We start from the raw sequence: 20,628 nt of genomic DNA, 5'->3' as shown, positions 1-20,628 counted from the left end.
GCAATAGTTTGAGTGTGCAGAGTGTAAGAAACCCAAGACTCCAGCTTATGGTAGGATTTCAAAACATATATATATATATATATATATATAAAATGCATGAGGCTGTTGCTCATTTGGTTACACTCGTGCTGACGTCACGAAAATGGCTTGGGGTTAAAAAAAAAGAAGAGGGAGGGGTGGGGGGCTGAATTGTGGACGCGCCTGACAAATCCCGATGGAGAGAGAGAGAGAGGAAGAGAGAGAGAGCAGCATGAACGCGCATCTCTGTCCTCCGCTCGTGAAGCGACTGCAGGGGAGCCAGATGCCCGACTGTGAGCCGCTGCCTAGGGATACCTATACCAAATGCCAAAGCAGGAGAGAACCACAGACACATTTCAGCCTCTGGCAGAAGACGGAGTAATATTTTTTTCCCATGTCCTCCTTCACCGCCTCCTCGCTCTCTCCTTGTGTCTCTGCGTCCATCTGTGCTTCAGATGAGGAGCTTCCTTGGACTTGGAGTGCCGGGCATCAGTAGAGAAAAAGCCCGTTATCTCACTCCGCTTCTGCTGCTGCTGCGGCGGCGCTGCTGTCCGTGAGCGCGTCCTCTCTACTTTGGAATATACACTGTGCCTCCAGAAATGCGCAAAACCATGGAGATTATATGACGTGGATCCCCCCCAAACAAAACTGGTCATTTATAATTACGACTGTTTCTGTTTTTTTGAGGGTATTTTTCCGTTGACTTTTCTTTTTTTTTTTTTGCCTTCTTTTCCTTTTTATTCTTTAATCATTGCTACTTTATGGTTTCGCGTTCTTGTCGATTACTTATTGTTTTTTTGTTTTTTTTCTATCTCTTCATTTTCGGCACTTTTTCCATTTACTGTTCCATTCTGGAGGAAGAAGTGGGATGCATCGCACAGAACATTTGTGGGAAGAAGACTCACCGGCAATGATAAATGAATGATGTTCTCCCTCTCCATCTGAGACGTGCCATGGATGGGAAACTTAATTTGTTCCACGAAACCGATCGGGGAATAGCCGTCGCATCAAATAACTAGGCTACTGCTGACAGCGATAAGGTAATGTGCTCTGTCCATTAACCTCAACACGTAGCCTGTCGGGCTGCTTCTTTGCGCCATGTACTCAGACTGCTTTGCATCTCTGATATGCCTTTGTACCATCAGTGAACCAGAATGTGTGTGAAAGTGTTGTACAGTTCTACTGGTGCAGACATCCTCTGACAGGAGCAGGCAGTGGTGGGGTGGGGGAAAAAAAAGTGAAAGTACAACGTCAGTGATGTGTGAGGAGGATGTGTGATCTGTGAGCCTGAGCAGAGCAGACGCAGGAAAAAAAAGAAAAAAAAAAGAAGAAGAAGTTGATGTGAGCGGTTGCTTTTCGGGTCGTTCGTTGATCAAAAGTGAATCTGTGCCGAATCCCCGAGAGCTGCATGGATGCCAGAGCGCCAACTTTGCGCAGTGGCCAACAGAAACCACGTCACGTGCCCGCGCGCACTCACGTCGTGCCCACCAAACCTGCTTGGACACTTTTCTTTCCACCTTCAGTTCTGGCTCTCTTCTCTCTGCTCCTTCTTCCGCCCTCCCTCCTTCCCTAAAACCCAGTAATGCCTCCCATAAAGGGGGCTTTCCACGGTGCCATTTCGAATTTAGAATAGTGTTAATAAATCAGAGCTTTTTATACCCGCCTGGAAGCTTGTCTGAGAGAGAGAAAACCCCTCTAATGGTTGAAAATGATCCCTGGCAGGAGAACGTCTCCCTGCGTGGCCTGATTTACGCAGAGCATTGGGTTAGAGGGAGCTCATAGCGACGGTTCTCTTCTCCCTGGAGCGCACTGTGCGTCTGGGCAAATGGGTGCCTTCTCTCGGTGAATGCTAAAGAGCCAGGATGTTCCGATGATGCCAATGAGCGTGCACGGGAAACTAAGAAAAGGGGGGAAAGGGGGGAGGATGCAGACTTACATCCGCACTGGTATCAACAGAAAGCCCTTTCAGAGATACCTGACCAGAAACTTAGATCCGGTTTATTATAGGGCGCCTCTTACTGTAGTCATCTGTCTGCCGCAGTGCCGTTTCCCGTCAGACCTCCCTGAAGTCTGTCGGCTGTGACGCTAACTAATATTCACCAAGACGATGAACGAGCGTGAGAAAATCGGCCCTGACTATCTTGCCTCGTCTCCCCCCGTGGAGAGCAGGTGGCTGTGGTAACGCTGAGCTAGAATGACAACCGGGACGCAAAGACACCTCCGTGTGTGTATGTGTGTGTCCATCTGTTGAGCATGGATGTTGGCACACTGTCATTCCACCTGAAAAGCAAACCACCGTGGATGCCTACGTTGCATTACAATACCTAAAATAACCTTACCCCCTTGGCACCTGTGTGGCTTTATTCCTCCAGTAGTAACATGTGCCACAGTCAACAGTTCCCCATTGGAGCTCCACTGCAGCCTACAGGTGCGGCACAGTGATGAGGAATACTGAACCTCAAGCACAAGCAAGTGACTTTTCCTCCGTACTTGGCAGCGTCCATGGGGTCGGACAATGCCTCTCGCATTATTCAATTTCTGACATTAAAGTTCAGTAACTGATTGTTTATAAATCATGGGGCAACAATGGAAACTGTCCAAAGGACAATTTTAGAAATATGATATTGACTTAACATTTTTAGACCTCCATGTAATGCATTCCTCCGCCTTCACACTGAACAGTGAATAACCATGACCTTCCCCTCCTCTTTTTTCTTGGCCCCCTTTCTTCTGAAATTATACACAGCGAATAACGCCGTTTGTTTTATTCCTGAGGCTACTGTCGGAACTAATGGAGCCAGCAGGGTCATGTCCCCTTTTAGCAGAGATGAAACCCAGGGATGATGATGGCTCATGTTGTAGATATGAGAAAGGACACCTTTTAAACCCTGCTTGGTAGAGGACAACGGTTGATCAGGGACTGGAAATCCCTTACAGTCACGTTTAGCAGGATTTATAGCTGAAACTCTCCTGTCTATTAATCAAATTACTGCATCTGTGTAAAAAAAAAAGTGCTTAATTATTAAAACGTTAAAGAACAGTTCCCATCACTGTAGTGTTTTGATTCCCTAAATGAAAAAATGAAGAAGTTCTTGGGAGAATTCCTTTTCAACTCTAATTCATTTCTCTGGCGAAGCAGCCAAAAAGGACAGCAGCATGGGCAGCCCCATGGACATCAACATGGACAGCACCACGGACAGTTCCACAGACAGCACCATGGACAGCAACATGTTCAGCACCACGGACAGTTCCACAGACAGCACCATGGACAGCAACATGTTCAGCACCACGGACAGTTCCACGGACAGCACCATGGACAGTTCCATGAACAGCACCATGGACAGTTCCATAAACAGCACCATGGACAGTTCCATGTACAGCACCATGGACAGTTCCGTGGACGCACCATGGACAGCAACATGTACAGCCTCATGTACAGCACCATGGACAGCAACATGGACAGCCCCATGGACAGCAACATGCACAGCAACATGTACAGCACCATGTACGGCACCATGTACAGCACCATGGACAGCCCCATGGACAGCAACATGGACAGCCCCATGGACAGCAACATGCACAGCAACATGTACAGCACCATGGACAGCCCCGTGGACGCCCCATGGACAGCACCATGTACAGCCCCATGGACAGCCTCATGTACAGCACCATGTACAGCCTCATGTACAGCACTATGGACAGTCCATGTACAGCACCATGTACAGCACCATGGACAGTTCCGTGGACGCACCATGGACAGCAACATGTACAGCACCATGGACAGTCCATGGACAGCACCATGGACAGCAACATGGACAGCAACATGGACAGCAACATGGACAGCAACATGGACAGCAACATGGACAGCACCATGGACAGCAACATGGACAGCCCCATGGACAGCAACATGCACAGCAACATGTACAGCACCATGGACAGCCCCGTGGACGCCCCATGGACAGCACCATGTACAGCCCCATGGACAGCCTCATGTACAGCACCATGGACAGCAACATGTTCAGCACCACGGACAGTTCCACAGACACCACCATGGACAGCAACATCTTCAGCACCACGGACAGTTCCACAGACAGCACCATGGACAGCAACATGGACAGCCCCATGGACAGCAACATGCACAGCAACATGTACAGCACCATGGACAGCCCCGTGGACGCCCCATGGACAGCACCATGTACAGCCCCATGGACAGCCTCATGTACAGCCCCATGGACAGTCCATGTACAGCACCATGGACAGCCCCGTGGACGCCCCATGGACAGCACCATGTACAGCCCCATGGACAGCAACATGGACAGCCCCATGGACAGCAACATGCACAGCAACATGTACAGCACCATGGACAGTCCCATGGACAGCAACATGTACAGCACCATGTACGGCACCATGTACAGCACCATGGACAGCCCATGTACAGCAAAATGTACAGCCCCATGGACAGCACCATGGACAGCAACATGTACAGCCCCATGGACAGCAACATGTTCAGCACCACGGACAGTTCCACAGACACCACCATGGACAGCAACATCTTCAGCACCACGGACAGTTCCACAGACAGCACCATGGACAGCAACATGTACAGCCTCATGTACAGCACCATGGACAGTACCATGGACAGCAGCACTCAGACAATCCTGCACTTCTGCAGCCTTGGTTCCCAGTACAGTCCACTGATTGTTGTGTTAGTATTTTCACGTGGCTGTTGTGTGGTTTCAAAGCACTAAGTGTTGATCACCTGCTGTGTTGACTCAACGTGGAAGTCAGACAAAAGACACAAGCAGAGAAACGGTCCACACACCCACATTCTGACCTTGACGGAACGGAAAGTAGTGAGACACGGACGGGCTGCTGAGACTGTATCTAATAAATGTACCGTTGAATTGAATCGCCAGCTACTGAAATGGAAGCGTGACACATATCTGCAAAAAACATCCAGCTCTGCGGCAATTCATAGGCTCTTATAAATACTGATACTAACAGCATTTTCCACGTCTGCCCACATGTCATGCACTAATTTTGGCAATGCTAAATCGCTCTCTTCTCTCACATTCTCTTCTTCACTTATCACTTTTACTCGAGCCGAGCAAACGTCTGAGAGCATACATCAAGGCATGCTCAGCAGGAGGGAGGAAATACAATAAGCAATAAGTGGTGGTATCACATCATCGTCTGTGTTAGTGTTGGTCCCTGTGCATGCATGCATGCAGTTCAAACAGTGCATATGGACAAAAGGCCAGGAGACAGCTTGTTCTTGTCTGGATCACTGCACCTTGGTTGGTCAATTGTTCCATCAACACCCCTCATGTCCTCTCTCACCTACTCATAAACACACACTTTCTAGATTTTATTGGCCTTTTTCCTTTAACAGGCTGCTGCTTTATAATCCCTGCTATGTCTTTTCCTTCTGTTTACTGCATTGCTGCTCTTGGTCTTTTAATTTTGCACTGGCCTTGTAGTTTTAAATACTGAAATCCATGGAGGGATTTTACTACTACTTTGACTTATCTGAAAGGATTTAACCTAGGTGAAAACATTTCAGTACAGGACACTGCCTTCCAACAGAAGGAAGGCCCACAGAAAAGATATATCAAAGAATCAATTATTTGTATATTTAACTGTATGAAAACATTTTTTCTAGCTCTGAGTCTGCCAAAGACTCTCATGCAATCTGCTTGCACTGCCATGATTTATTTTAAGTCCCAAATGCCACTGTCAATTGGGCATCAGGTATTTTCCATGACCCGTAGTGCCTATGGCAATGTTCGTAGTCCCATGTTAGTTTGGGGCTGTCTATAAGCATGACTGAGCTTAGGCAACACCAGGGCTCAAAAACAATCAACAGGAAACCAGAGCCCCAGCCCTGTAGATGTGCCTTCTATAATTAATTAAACCTTTTGGCAGCAAAAGGAAATAGATGGGCCTACTTGCAAATACATAGGTTGGAGTTTTCAGGAGGACTGGAGGACAAAGCAAATTAATTGCTTTGACTCCCAGGGATAATTCACATCTCTGATTAATATTGATTGCAGAAATGGCCACAATACAATCATGGAGAACAGTAATCCAGCCAGATTTTTTTATATTAATACATTTGTGGAAAGCTGTGGAAAGAGGACAGTCTGGCTAATTGTTTTGTAATTGGATTGTTTACTTATCAGTCTCTGTGTTTGTTTGTGTTCATCATACCGTGGCACAACATTATATAGCATCATATTATCATATGATATGTATAATTTATTTTATCATCTGATTGGTGATGGTGCCATAATATATCATATCTTTACATTTTGTGTCGAATAATTTTATAATACCACATGGTATTATTTCATAACTTGCTTTGAATAACATCATACTAATAAATGTGTATCTGTAATTCTAACACTTGCTCATTACTTGATTACAAATAAATGAAGAATAAAGCCCATTATCAGAGGTGAACAAACCAATAATTGAATCTCTATTGTAAAATCCAAAAACTAATTTGAAGTGGTATTGAGTATCCACTCAAGGTGAGATCCCATAATTAAACACCCAGCAACTAATACTACGACTGATATCTGGCAGAATATTATTTGCACCTCCAGTTTCTGCACTAGATTGGACTCGCTCTTAAAAGTTTCCACTTTTATAAAAGGCAGTGTTTACACATCCTCCATTGGAACAAGTGTGTGTGTGTGTGTGTGTGTGTGTGTGTGTGCCGTTCACCAGAAATAGTTTTTAGTTTAGGTGATGGTTCTGCACCATTTAGTGGATAATGCAGTGTTCTCACAAAGAACACACACTGACTTAATACACTCAAAGTAGGATAAATAAATAAATAGACATATAAAAAAGACGCGTGTACATGCACATACTTGATTTTGTTTTTGAGTCCCAGCAGTTATATTTGCTTTTTATGTCATGCTTTTCTCAACGTGTGGCCCTCGGGGAGGATAAAAGTCCGACTTTATGGAGCAGTGCAGGAAGGCCCGTGAGAATACCCTGAGCAAACATGCTTTTCTGATTGCTTTTTCATGTGTTGTTATTTGCAACTAGCTTTACTAATGTAGGAATAGTAGTTTCATATGTCTCTTTATACTTGCCCTTACATGGTAGAACTTGCCATCCAACAACCATGTTATCTGCTGTTTAACTTTCAAACTTGACCTATGCTAATTTCAGCAATACTCCCTTATTAAGGTGGTATGGTCTTTGTTAGCACGGTGCTACGTTTCAATATATCTTTCTTTTATTGAGATATGGTTTAATAAGGTGTGATTTTTTTTTATTTTTTTGCCAGCCTTTAAATGTTCAAAGTTTCATTTTGTTTTTAGGTGTCATTTTGGGCTTTTAGGCACTTGGGACTGAAATGGTAAAAATTCTTGGAAGTGGGTTTTGTAAAGTAGAATGTACTGCAAGTTCCTCAGAATGTTCTCATCATGCCTTACTTAATAAATGTTAGAATGGAATAATCTGCCAGAGAATCAGGATTTTGTGTACTGCCACTTTTCATTAGTTCCGTGTGAGTCAGAATGCTGCGTGTGTGTGGGTAGTGACGTTTGATTAGCCAAGCCAGTGTGGGGAAAACTTCCCTGTAGCTCCAGTGACTTGTCAGTGCTGCAGTGTGTGTGGTTTTTGCAGCAAACTAAGTGGACAGGTGAAATTCCCACCCAGAGGCATGCAGGGTGTACTCGTCACATGACAAGAGCAGACATTTGACAGTGCACTCGAGTTGACTTGACTTTTCTCTGCTTGTTAAAATCCTGAAATGGAGATCAATCATTAGCCTTGTTTCTCTGTTTGTCCGTGCGTTTCCTCACGCCGTCTAAAATGTGCATCCTACAATGGTTTTGTTTCCCTTGAACGGCCACGTCTAATAGATGTTGTAAGAGGATCAAGTGTGAGAAATGTCCGCTATGACTTTAGATACGCTAGGCGTTATTAAAAAGAAAAAAGTTTCTGGAAGTAGAAAGCATTTACTAAAGGATGACAAAGACACAGAAATGTACAAACTCCCAGTCTTCAAGGCTGAATGTCCTCCAAGGCAGAGCACAAATGTTATGAATGCTGGGACTGGCAGACTCCAACAATGTCATTAATCTCCGGCTAAACTAATACAGTCCAGCAAAGACTCAAAAACTGCTATGAAGGGGACCTGAGGGGCAAAGCTAATGCAGGACATATACAGTACCTAATGGCACATTTCAACCTGCTTCTGATTCTCTGGCAATGGCAGCGTCCCAGATTTTCTCGTTGTATGGAGGCAGAGATGTGCAGTGCGGTAACCATGTAATGTGAGATGTTATATGAAGCAGCTGTTTGAAAGTCAAAGTGTTGTTTTTCTTTAATGCCGTCATCTTTGGGTATTTAATTGTTCATTCCTGTCCTTTGTTTGTGTCTTCTCACCTGCTAACAAGTGTCTCTGTTCATTAGCAGCGGTGCAGAAGTACAAAGCAAGCGTGTGTATGCGTGCGTTTCTTTGTGCCTTTGTGTGCGTGCCAGCAATTCTTTGCTATTAAGAGAACTCAAGCAAGCACAGTGCAGCAGTTCCATTAGGGGCAGCGATTCCCAACCCCTGTGCTGCGGTACATTAGTGTGCCATGAGAGACCACCAGGTGTACATCTGAGAAGATGTTCCATCTTCGGTTAATCTGAAAAACTATAATTTATTTACTCTTTGCAAAGAATTACAGGCAGAGCATTTAAATACTCTTCCACTAGGCGGCAGCAGACAAAAGCAAAAAAAAATAAAAAATAGACTTAGCTGTTTAAGAAAATAAAAAAAAAAAAAAATAGACTTAGCTGTTTAAGAAGATCATTGTGCGTCTCTGTTCAATTCCTGAGAGTAGATCAACGTTGTGTTCAACTAAACAGGCCAAAGTTTCACACTGAGTGGGTGATGTGTGAGTAAACGTAAACAGGAAGATCAATATATTTCAGTACATAAACTTTATGTCTCCTCAAAGTATCTGTATAATCACTAACATCTGGTGCATGGCCTGGTGGACTAGAAAGTTATGTTTATTTCTTAGTGCTTTTTAGGCAAAGGAACTGGGTCTGTTCCTGCATTGGTGGCAAGTGGCTCACTGCTGTGTACTACTATTTTGCCTGTCAGTTATTAGAATTATATGTTTTACTTCAAAAGAGCAAATAATCCAAGAACTGTTTATAATATTTATTCATAACTTGATTGATTTAAGAACATTTTATACCACATGACAAATATACTATGAAGTACCAAGGTGATCATTCAGATCAAAGTAAAAGTACTGATTAACTTCATTATATTTAGCTCCACTAACCCAAAGGGGGAAACGATTCAGATTTTCTGGACAAATATTTGTACCTTGTACCCTTGAGTCCTGAACCATGACAGACAGACTCAAATAGACTACTTGGCAAACAGTTGAAGTGTCGCCCAGTCTGCTACATCATCAGAAATGTCTGATATTGCATTACTAAGTGGCACCAGGCAGTGGTGACATAAAGTCAACTTGCAAAAGTACACACCCAAACTTTTTTATGACAGCTATCATAGTTTTAATGTTCCAAAGATACTGTGCCAATGACTTCACTATGGAAACAATAAGTTGGAAAACATTAAACCGTCTTGTCAAAACTCTTACTTGAGCAGGTTAAAATGTCTAAAGATGAGTTAGTGAAGTTAATAACGCTGCTTTCTCTGAAAGCAATGTGTCTGTGGAGTCACATTTTGGTCCCTGCACAGATGTGTGGTATAATTTACTCTTTCCTCGCTGAGCACCGTGACTACAGGCGGTGTTCGTCACCAGGCCCTTCTGCTACCTTCACAGCAATTAGACAGGTAGATGAAATGAGCGGGTTGAAGAGGCCAGCGATGTAATTAAACTCGGAGTGAAAGGCCGATGGGCACCTGTGAGGTATGGCGCTAGCACATACGCGCATAAAACGAGGCCACATGTGTTCCATCACCATGCTGTCAATTCTCTATAACTGGAAGTAGTACAGGTTAATAAGCAATTTTCAGTTAATCATTAACAATGAATGAACACATTATTTTTTCTAGAAACCATACAGAGGACATGCCCCCTGTGGCAGACAAGTGGATCTGAATGGCAACAAAAGCGAAGCATGTGTACTATGCTAATTTGTTTTGGTCATTTTTATTGTTATTCTCGTACACATCAACTGAAAAAAATGCCAAAATAATGTTGGTAGGAGGTGTTCATACAGCGTATAGAGAGTGAGAGGCCTAACATGACAGCTGCAGCTCTGATTTGTTTCACATGCTGTGGTTGGAGCTGTAACCACTCCCAGGAGTGTGCTATGCTGACATGGAGGTGCTTTGCTTTGCCATAAATAGAGGCCATTTAAAGATCCGATGGAAATATTTATTGGCCAGGTGTAAAGCCACTTTTAGCTGAAGATCGCTGAAGACACACGTAGGCTCAGCAAATTCAACGTTTTAATTTTTCAAAATGTCCTGTTTCAGTGTGCCTGGGTTTTTGTAGAGAGCTTACATTTTCAGAGAGGTGTCAGCCTTTTATGTAAAATATGCATTTGGATTGTCCAGGCCGTGTCCCTACATTATTTAATGCTATTCTTCATTTCCATTTCAGCCCAAATTCAGATTATAAAACACATCCGACGGCAGCACAATTAAACATAAAAGGTTTCTGCATTATGTGAAGGGCTGTAACGCTGCTTCATCCATTCAGAGGCTAATTCCTTAAGCAATGGAAAGGCTTATGGAAAAGCTTGTCTTTTTAAATCATTACAATTCAATCAGTATTTTTTTCAGTTCTCCTTCTTCACCGCCTTTGTGAATGTTCTTCCTGAATTCTGCTGCTACTAATATTTAATAATACGTCAAACTTCTGGTGCAGTTTTACCACCTGGCACTGTGCACTAGAATAAAGTGATACCAATCAGTTGCAACAGTTAGCTTTGCTATTAGCTGTACTCAAGGGTTCAGAAGATAATGATGTATCAGATACAGATAACTGTATGTACCTGTATCTAAGCTACTTTTATTACCAAAATATATCAAATCCTGTGGTACAGTTTATTACCAAAATATATCAAATCCTGTTAAGGTACAAGGAAATCTAATGGCCAAGTATCAAATAAATATTGATCACTGTTAACAACCATCACTTTTTTACCTTCCCTGTAGGGGTAACTGTACACGCAGTTGTATTTTAGGATTTAAAAATTCTGAAACAACAATATTGTTATTAATTGTTAGTTCTCTTTTTATCATCCTGTAGCTGTTTTCAAATATTAGTATATTAATACAGAGAATTGGTCCTCCTCGGTAAGATTCATAACACAAGACATAAATCATGAGATAAAAAATGAGTTATTCAATATCCTGTCCAGCTTTGCAGGTCTTGGTTCTTCGTTCTAACCTAATTCTTCATCTGCTGATTTTATACACAATCTCAGATATAACCTGTTCTTGGAAACATACAGTACAGACCTTTTTAGTGAACTAGTAGGCCAACACTACACATGAACATTAAAAACATGCATTAATACCCTTTGGGTTTCTCTATATGTTCTCTAGTAGAGAAGAAAATCCCCAATGATGCTTAGATAGGTTTTACAGCTTGCGGCTTGACAGCGTTTTAATTCCCCTTGCGGTTCCAGTATCATAGCAGCCCAATCTCTTTGCACCACACCATCAGCACCTTTCTGCTGGACCCAATTTAAGTGGCCATCCTAAATCTGGCATGCTAGAGACCCGCGAGACTCAGAACTGTGCTCTTCTCGGAATACAGCACCCTGGTACCTTAAAGGAACATTCTGCTTCGGGAATGTAATTAGATGGTGCCAATCTCTGACAGTCACCTGGGAAAACAGGGGCCACTGAGTCTCTTGATGGAGACGATTCCTGGTGCTCGTATGCTTTGGAAGCAGGGCAGACTGACTTCCAAGCCACTGTGCTGGGCTTTAATGTACCTTTTCGTGTACCACTTGTCCTGCACTGATTCTCGTGTTGTTTACCAAATGATGCTTATTCACGATGGTATTTGTTGTAAATGGAATTCTCAGCATCCTTACTGTGGAGTCCTGATGAAAATGGATGCCGCTCTGGAATATTTGTGCTTCCTCTGCAAAACTTACGTCTGACTTTTGTACACATATCAGCTGCACGCCATTCTGTTACAAGTGAAAGTTTGAAATTTATTAAATGTCTCAGCCATCACAAACTCATGCAGCAGATGAGTGGTAATGTTATCAGTAATACTCAGCAGCTGATGGAGTATTAAGTCTGATACATATGTTGCACCAATCCTGTACAGCTTAAGCTTAATGGAGATGTAGCTTATGGGACACATTAGACTCCATGACCAGTCATTTATTTGTGATATCAGTGACACCAACAACACTGTCTACTGCTAGATGATACATTGATAAACCTGTATCTGTGTACTGTGCCATCACCTAATGTACACACCCTACTTCTACTAAGTTGTAGGTGAAACATTGACTGCATTAACTTTAGTGCGTTGTCCGATACTCAATATGCAGTCTCCATTCTCCTATAAGGCCGGGTTAAATGGTTGTAAATGAATATCGAGCCGACAAGAACGCGGGTCCTGTGGCATGAATCAGTTTCTAAGTGTGTACTATATGCCTGCCTCTGTTTCTGTGCGTGTCTCTCATTGTGGCGTTGCCAACGTCAGCATGTGTGTAAGAGTCTGGCAGTAAAGTGATGGAACACTATAAGTCACATATAGTTTCCTACACCTACACTTCTGCTATTTGGCTGCTGGAATACATTCAGAAAGTTTGTGTGCTGAGCTGTGCTGTGCTGTGCTGTGGTGTGGTGTACTCGCTGGAGGCCAGAGTGAGAGCCACTGTCAGGGCTGGACGGCAGAGGTTTCAGAAGAAATGGGAGGCTGCTGACGTTATTAACCCCAGAGTTGGTTGAGTAGAACAGGCAATTATGACCAGTCATACAGTGTCACAGTGCCAGAGGGAGACAGCCCTAACAGTCGTGCACACAGTCTTACAGTCATATGCCCACATTATTCCTACAGATCTGTTAGTGATCCATATATATATACGCCTGGTGAATCATGGTTCTTATCTCATTGTTATATTAACCAAAAAATGTTATGACACAGATTTGTTGGTTTTAAATGAACTCTGATAATAGGCGTGCAATCATGTTTATGCTTTTAGTTGATATTCTTTAATTAATAAAAATCAAATAATATATAGGGCTGTACATTTATGCAAAAACTGAATCTTGTTCATCATGGTGGAGCTATGGATTTATCCTAAATTATGATGATACAATAGTGGGAATAATAGTGATTAATCAAGATAAATTACTGTAACATTTCTGAGTATTATTAGTGAGTATACATTTTCTGCATACCATATTAATAAGTCTAGTGTCCCTCCAAATGGGTTAGCTTGTCAGCTGTAGACTTACTTCCTCCATAAATGCGTAGGTATTGAGATATGATTACCTTTTCATCACAGTGTGTTCAAATAATATATTTAGTATTGCCTTTGAATTAGAGCAACTATAAGTGGGTTGGACAGTGAAATTATTTTATACACTGTATTATATTCTGCCCATGCCTTAAAATGCAATCAATGGGTTCATTTTGAAATCACAAATACAACGGATCACTGCTGTATTCACAGTTGTCCTTGGTTATTATAGTTTCTGAGGCTATACTAATAGCCAAGTCAGTATACACTGTATTTAGTTGTTGTTGTTTTTTTTTTATCTTATACTGTTTCTCTACAAAGTAACATCAGACACCTGAACATCTTCCGTTGCATTATATTCTGTGTGCTGTCCAATAAATTCCGAACTCTTTCTTTCTTTCTTTCCTGCATCCTTCTCCAGGCCGTGTAACTTGCTGTGCACAGCCAAACAGCGGTGTATCTGATCAAATCGATCCCTATTTTTCTCACTCACACTTTTCCTGCAACATTCCCCTGGATACCGACTGCCATGATAACATGATTGGAAGGCGATGCATCCACGGAGTCTAGTCTGCGTGAGATGGGAAGATTAGCACAGATGGACATGGGAGGGTGTGCAGGGCGGCGGGTGTTAACGTTAGTTGGAAAGAGTCTGACATGCTGCACCAAAATAGCAAATCCTTCACAATAGCAGGCATCCAAGAAGCCATTCTGATCTGACTTGACTTTCTGGTGATTCTCTGCAATCGACCAACTCTTCCTTTTCCGTCCTTTCTCCAATCATACTCCTAAAGGCACAATTGTGAGATATAATTTACCTTAAGACAAGGTCAATTTACCACTCTGGTCATATTTGTACTATAATAGTTTCTGTTTTCTGCAAATAATTGATCTCATAATTTACTGTTTGGATGACATAATGAAAGAAAATCAAAAATCAGATGCATTTGTTGGAGAATTCCAACCAGGCCTGGCCAAAGTAGTGGATGTGAGTTCTGCAGGTACTCCCCATATTGGAATTGATTTGACTATTTTTCATGGAGCGGCCCTTTACTCTGTTTAAAGGTGCAGGTTTTGAAAGGATGAAGTCAATCTCTTCACTGTTTGGGATTCGGTGGTTTATTGTGTACAAACGGAATGCATTTTCCTTCTTTTTTCATCTATCATTTATTCTTCGTGCTTTTTTTCCACTGACCTGCTGCTATGGTAACCAGCTGGCTGCGGCTGGAAATATTCTTTTCTTCAAATCTTCTGTGAGAACACACACACACAGACACACACAAACACGTCTCTTTCTCTGACTTTCAGTCTCGTTCTTTATTGCCTCCAAACTTAATCCCATATGCAGCGTTAATGTATGTCCAGTGGATATTTAAGGTAAGTTCTACATATAGTCAAAGAGTGTATTTGATCTAGCCAATATTTATTTTTCTCATTCATATCTCTTGGCACTGCTCCTCCCTCTTAAGTTAGTTCTTAGAATATAAAAAAGTGTTAAAGCAGTTTTAGGACCAGGCGTTTTAGGTAAAGGGTTTGTAAACTTATGTTTGTTTGTTTGTTTTTATTTGTCTTTATTTAAAAAAAAAGTTTTGTCGAATCTACAGTGCAGTGTCTTTTATTTTGTAATGCCTTTTAATTTGTAGTAGCAAACAGATGTAAATTGAATAATATTCAACCTTTTAGCTCCTCTGGGGAGTTTGTCAGATACAGAGGCGTTAGAACCTGGAGAGAGGATGAAATATAAGGAGATAACTCTGCATATTAAAGCCATTATTCAAGTTGTACTTCACATCTTTTACTGAACTTTTAAGCCTAAGCTCTGACACAAAATCCTCTCCCTGCATTCTTGTTTGTTAGGCATACAATTGCCTGGTGACTCAGCACTTGAATAGTTTTTTTTTTTTTTGCATTTAATCATCACATATTTAGAAGTGGGCGATTAACCACCATTTAGTTCTAAAGACACTTTGCCAACAAGGTTTTTTTTTTGTCCTGTAATTTTACAACTCATCTACTCTGTGCTTACCATCATTGGCACGCGTCCTTCCTGACTCATTCACTTCCAACTTTGCAGGAGACAGTCATGTGACCTGTGCTGAACTCCAATAGATTGACTTTCCTTTCAGCTTTTATCAACAACTTTCTAGTATTTTAATGTATAGAAAACACAATATTAATTACTTATTATCAACATATTAACTTTGAACAACAAACTGGATGTCTTTGAATTAATGATGTCTTTCTTTGGTCTCTATTTTGTATGCATGCATCATGAAAGTCCAATTTATAAGAGTGATGAAGGGCCTGAGGGGGGTTCAAGGATATAGACTTACATCATTTAGAACTCTTAGATTTGTCTGTCAAACCCCACATGGCAACAACAGCATGGCTATAATTAAGGACAACAGCAGTTAACTGAGCAATGACTTGGGTTTTTTTTTTCTTTCTTTGGGCAGAAACACATTTCTGAATTATTTTCCTATTTCTCAGGCCCTCACCGTAGCCCTTAACAATGGTGTCCCTTTGGAAAACAAAGATAATTTTCAATTAGAGTGAAGTGTCTTCACCATTTAGTTCACAATAAAGAAAACACTTGTTAGTCAAAGTGGTTAATTCATAACGATGAGAAAAGTGTCTCTTGAACTAGAGACTGATCTAGTTTCAATTTAGTGAGCCAGTATGAAACCGGTGTCTGTTTAGTTGAACACAAAAAGTATATAATCAGGGAAATTGATGAAAATGATATGGAAATTTTCTTCAACTGCTCTGAGGTTCTCTGTTTTTATTTATTCTGCCTATCACTGTTGCACAGATGAGGACAAATGACTGGCAATAAATAAATGATAATTTTACGAGCAGTTTAGTGAAATTACACCGGGTGATCTCTCTCAGCACACTCATGTGCCATGGCAGTGTGGATGGAGCCACTGGTTTCTGCCAAACCACTGTACAAACTCAGATAATTAAAAAGTTCAGAGGCCAAGCTGGCTAACGGAAAGTGGGATTGGGAATATTTTCGAGGCAGAGAATGACTAAATCTAATCAAAAAGCCAATGGCCCATGGTGGTAATTCAAGTCAATTCAGTGATAACTGCACATATGAGGACTGCCTGGCTGGAGTAGAGCCAAATTGAAACCAGCATGCATCTGTCATGCACCTCATTTCATTCACCGACTCAAACAGGTGCAAGATCCATTATTGTCTGTCTTTATGTGAGCATGCATATCTTAAGGTGTGTGTTGGGAGACGTTGGGGTGTTCAAGTGTTTTTAGAAAACATAACCAGCTACTGTAGATCTTTGTGCACTGATGCGCCAACGGGCGCCTTCATCATGTCTCCCTCCTTGATATTTGATTGGAGGCTTTAAACGCAAACGCTCACCGACAACACTGTCACTTATCCTGTCAATTACAGTGTGTTAGACATGTGTGTCTACGGGGTTAATAGCCATAGCCGTGTCAGCTGTGTGTAGCAACACAACACAAACTGTGGGTCCACCCAGTATTGTTGCAGTAATCTGTTTTTATTCACTTAAATTGTACCATTTACCGCATCACTGTCACATCATTGTCACAGCAGTTTCTTTGGTGTACACAAAATAATAATAGCTGGCAGAAGTTCAGTTTTCTTTCATTTTGCACAGAGATTTTGCTAACAATTAACCATTTGTGGTATTATTGTTAGCTGTATTAGTGTGTTCTGATGTTTCTATCAAGTGCATGAGAGAGGAGAGTGTGGAAAGAGCACAGTGAGCGATTAGGCTGGAGAGCTGCGTTCTGTCAGATCTTGACCCCCCCCCCCCCCCCCCCCCACACACACACACAATTATTATATTTCACTGAAATTTTTGACCTCGTCTAAGTCTTCCAGTGTGTGAGAAATGACTTTAGCCAGATGTGAACATTAGGCCAAAGCTAAGGCTCAAGTACGCGAAGCAACTCTGTTTGGTGATTTTGACTGTAATTATGTGTGTGAAAGCTAGTCACTCGTGACCTTCATTACACATTGTCTCTTTGCCTTCCTTCATTTAGTGTTAAATGCATCCTTGTGTCTGATCATAGTGCTATTCATGATGAAAGGAACAAGGGCAGCCTCAGTGAAAACTCTCAGTTGCACACATGCACGCACGCACACTCCTCTAAATGTTAACTTGTACTAAAAAATGTAATTTTTTTGTGATGGAGTAATTTGTTAAAAAGATTTAAGAGGACAAGACAAATCACCTTCCCTCATCACTTCACCTTTATGGCTTTATTAAACATTAAAGTCTTAATGAGGATTATTGAAATTAGTGTGACAGATGATTTCACTGAACTTGACTTTGAGCTGTCACTAACTCCAGTTGACCCTAAAATTTGCAACAAAAAAAAAATCACTTTACACTCACTGGTTACAGAGAGGGAGCATAATCTTAAATGATAGCGGTAGCTTATTCTATTTCCCTTTTGATTAGAACAGCACTTTTATCCTACTCTGACATTGGCCTGGTTAGCCTTAGTACATTGTATTTTGTCATTTGCCATAACTGCTTTGAGATAACTGTAGGAAATGGGGAATTTGATAATGTTAACAGTTAACTGTAACCATTATTCAAAGGCTTACAGTGAGGGCTCTTTAAACCTCACACAAAAATGTAGCTGAGCACGTAAAAACTCGTCACTGATTGATTTTAACCTCTTCAAAATCTTTAAATGACACTATTCTAAATCTCTCTGCCCATTATCCAACTCTTATATTTAATGTTTCCACTCCACAGGCGTTTCCGTTAGTCCTGCGCCATAACTGCAGGTTTGGTCTTTCCCAAAAAAGTCGATAGAGGCGAGTTTGAAGGTTAGAGCATCATTTCCAAAATAGCAAAATCATGCACTTGTTTTCCTGCCTGTATCTTGTGTAATGAAAGTATGCGATTGAGTTAGTTCATTAGATCTAATGTTAGGGATTCAGAAACTGAATGACCATAACAACAGTTTGAGAAGCCCAGTACTACAACCGTCTCCAAATGTAGCCGTCCACTGCTGCTTTAGGCACCCTCAATTCTTTTTCTCCCCACTAACCTGTTGATCGAATAAGAGATAAATGTCAGTGATTTTCATTGTAACCTGAGCGTTCTGGGCATTATGATGCACATTCTTGAACACAAATACAAAGAGTACGATCGTCTGTGCACCGAGTGAAATGAGGGTGCAATAGCTCAGTGACGAGGGTGGGCTTATCACCAGGATGTATGGACCATTTAGGCGGCCATTACTTCAATGAATCTTGGTTCAGTGTGCAGTGGAAAAGCCACTGTAATCTCCTAGACTACATACAGAGTTCTGTTTGAAAATGATAAAATAACGACATATACACATATACACATATACACACACATTTATAAAGATAGCAATCTTTTCATTTTGGAAGTAATATCACTTTGATTGAAAGCTACAGTCACCTTTTTTTTGCCATCTCATCTCCTCTAACAAGGTAAATTAGCTTTTTTTGCGGGTGACATTTTGTCTCGTTTCAGCAGAAAAAGCAGGTCTTACTGACAAAATTGAACAATGGCTCCTTTCAATACGCAGCAACCAGGACACTGGAACAATGAGCCAGCATGAGCCCAGAGTAGGCTAAATGGGGCTTAGCCATTATTGATTGGCTTATTTACACCTTTGCTTTTCTCACTTTGCCCTGTCAGAATGTCTGCAGTGGGAAAAGAGAAGCTTTTCATTTAATTTCTACGCCTCTTTGTTCATTTATTGTTAGGTAATGAGTCATTCTCTGTTCCTCTACAACATACATATTTAATTTCCATTTCGGCAGCTCTTGCTTACCAAGAGAAAGCAATTACATAGAACAGCAGATAAGTTAAATTAGCTTTGAGCTGCCCAGGTTTTTTTTCATGTTGCATTATGGTCAGGGGAATTTGCAAAGGCACAGTCCTTAGACAACATTCAAAACAGGACGCCAATTAACACAGTACAGAACGATTACTTTTCTGCACTCTCTTTACTTATTTATGCACTCTCTTTACTTATTATTTTACATAGTCCATTATTCCTAACTGTCTCAACTATTGCGTCTTTGGTGGAATACAAGTCAATATGAACTAATAGAGTTTTAGATTAATTAACTGAACCCTAACCACATGGAGAACAACTTACATCGAACTTCTGTTCCTAAGGCACGCATCACTTGATTGTCGCCACATACTGTACACTAGTACTCTTGGCACTTGAATGTCTAATGATGACCATTTAGGCATTTAAGTATGGACATTTACTGCAGATAGATGGCAGAAAATCTTCTAGACACTGATTGGTTTATTTGAAAAGGCTGTTTTAAAACTGTCACTGTGTAATGTTTTTTTCTCTGACAGGCTGTTTCTGACCAGTTATTTAAGTTCAGTTCTTAAAGTTTCCAGAGCAATCAAGGTTGAGCTGTCACTTTTTCAGAGTTAAAAATCCAATCGATCATGGGTGAAGGAGTTCAAAATCAAAATTTAAAGCCCCGTTCGAGTAAGACTGTGTGTCTAAAGTAGTTTGTGTGCGATCGAGTGGAGTGCAGCCTCAACAACTTTTTTTTTTTTTTTTCGGTCCATCAGTGAAAGAAAGCAGGGATTATAGAAGCTGAAAGTTAAACATTCTGATGATTTTCACACTGATTCTTAGATGTTGCAATACTTCTTCCAGTTAGTTTATAGATGTCCGTGTAACCTAAAATACACTGTTTCTATACTTGTTGACTGTCAATCACTTCACTGCTGTTTTTCTCTGCAGAACAACTGACTGCCTGGTTATACTAGAGCCAAAAAATACAGTATTTGTGGAGGTTAGCATGGCCTCACAGCATGCAGGGTAATTTGAGCTTTTGTGCAAACAGTAGTGTTGTATTCTGTTTTTTTAGTGCTGTTTTTGTTGCTGTTTGCTCTTGAAAAATCTGATCTGTCGGTCATTTCCCCTATGACTGCACTTTTTCACTTCAGTAAATACTTCAACAAAACTGTGAGGCCCATCTCTCCCACATGAACATATAAAAACTGCCACATCTAAGTCAAATTGAAAGAGAAAAAAGGAGTTTGCTATAGAGCCGTGACCCTCAAATAGGAGGCTCAGGCCCCCATTTGTGTACAGGTAACTGCCTATTTGTGGACCTTGAAGACTATTACATGAGTTGATCTCAGTCAGAGTTTC

General features: G+C 41.4%; 1 protein-coding gene across 1 annotated transcript in view; it reads left to right on the top strand.

The window, feature by feature from the left end:
• Positions 1–168: 168 nt before the first annotated feature.
• Positions 169–20,628, top strand: part of adgrb2 (adhesion G protein-coupled receptor B2) — a 165,683-nt gene continuing 145,223 nt past the window's right edge. Inside the window, exon 1 of the mRNA XM_025065396.1 lies at positions 169–1,058. The gene's annotated coding sequence lies outside the window, so the exon portion shown is untranslated. The remainder of the gene's footprint in view (positions 1,059–20,628) is intronic.

Source organism: Cynoglossus semilaevis, chromosome 18 (genome assembly GCF_000523025.1).
Source record: "Cynoglossus semilaevis isolate Cse_v1.0 chromosome 18, Cse_v1.0, whole genome shotgun sequence".
Classification (NCBI taxonomy): Eukaryota; Metazoa; Chordata; class Actinopteri; order Pleuronectiformes; family Cynoglossidae; genus Cynoglossus; species Cynoglossus semilaevis.
Note: the sequence above shows the minus strand (reverse complement) of the source record. Positions and strands in the feature narration are given on the sequence as shown.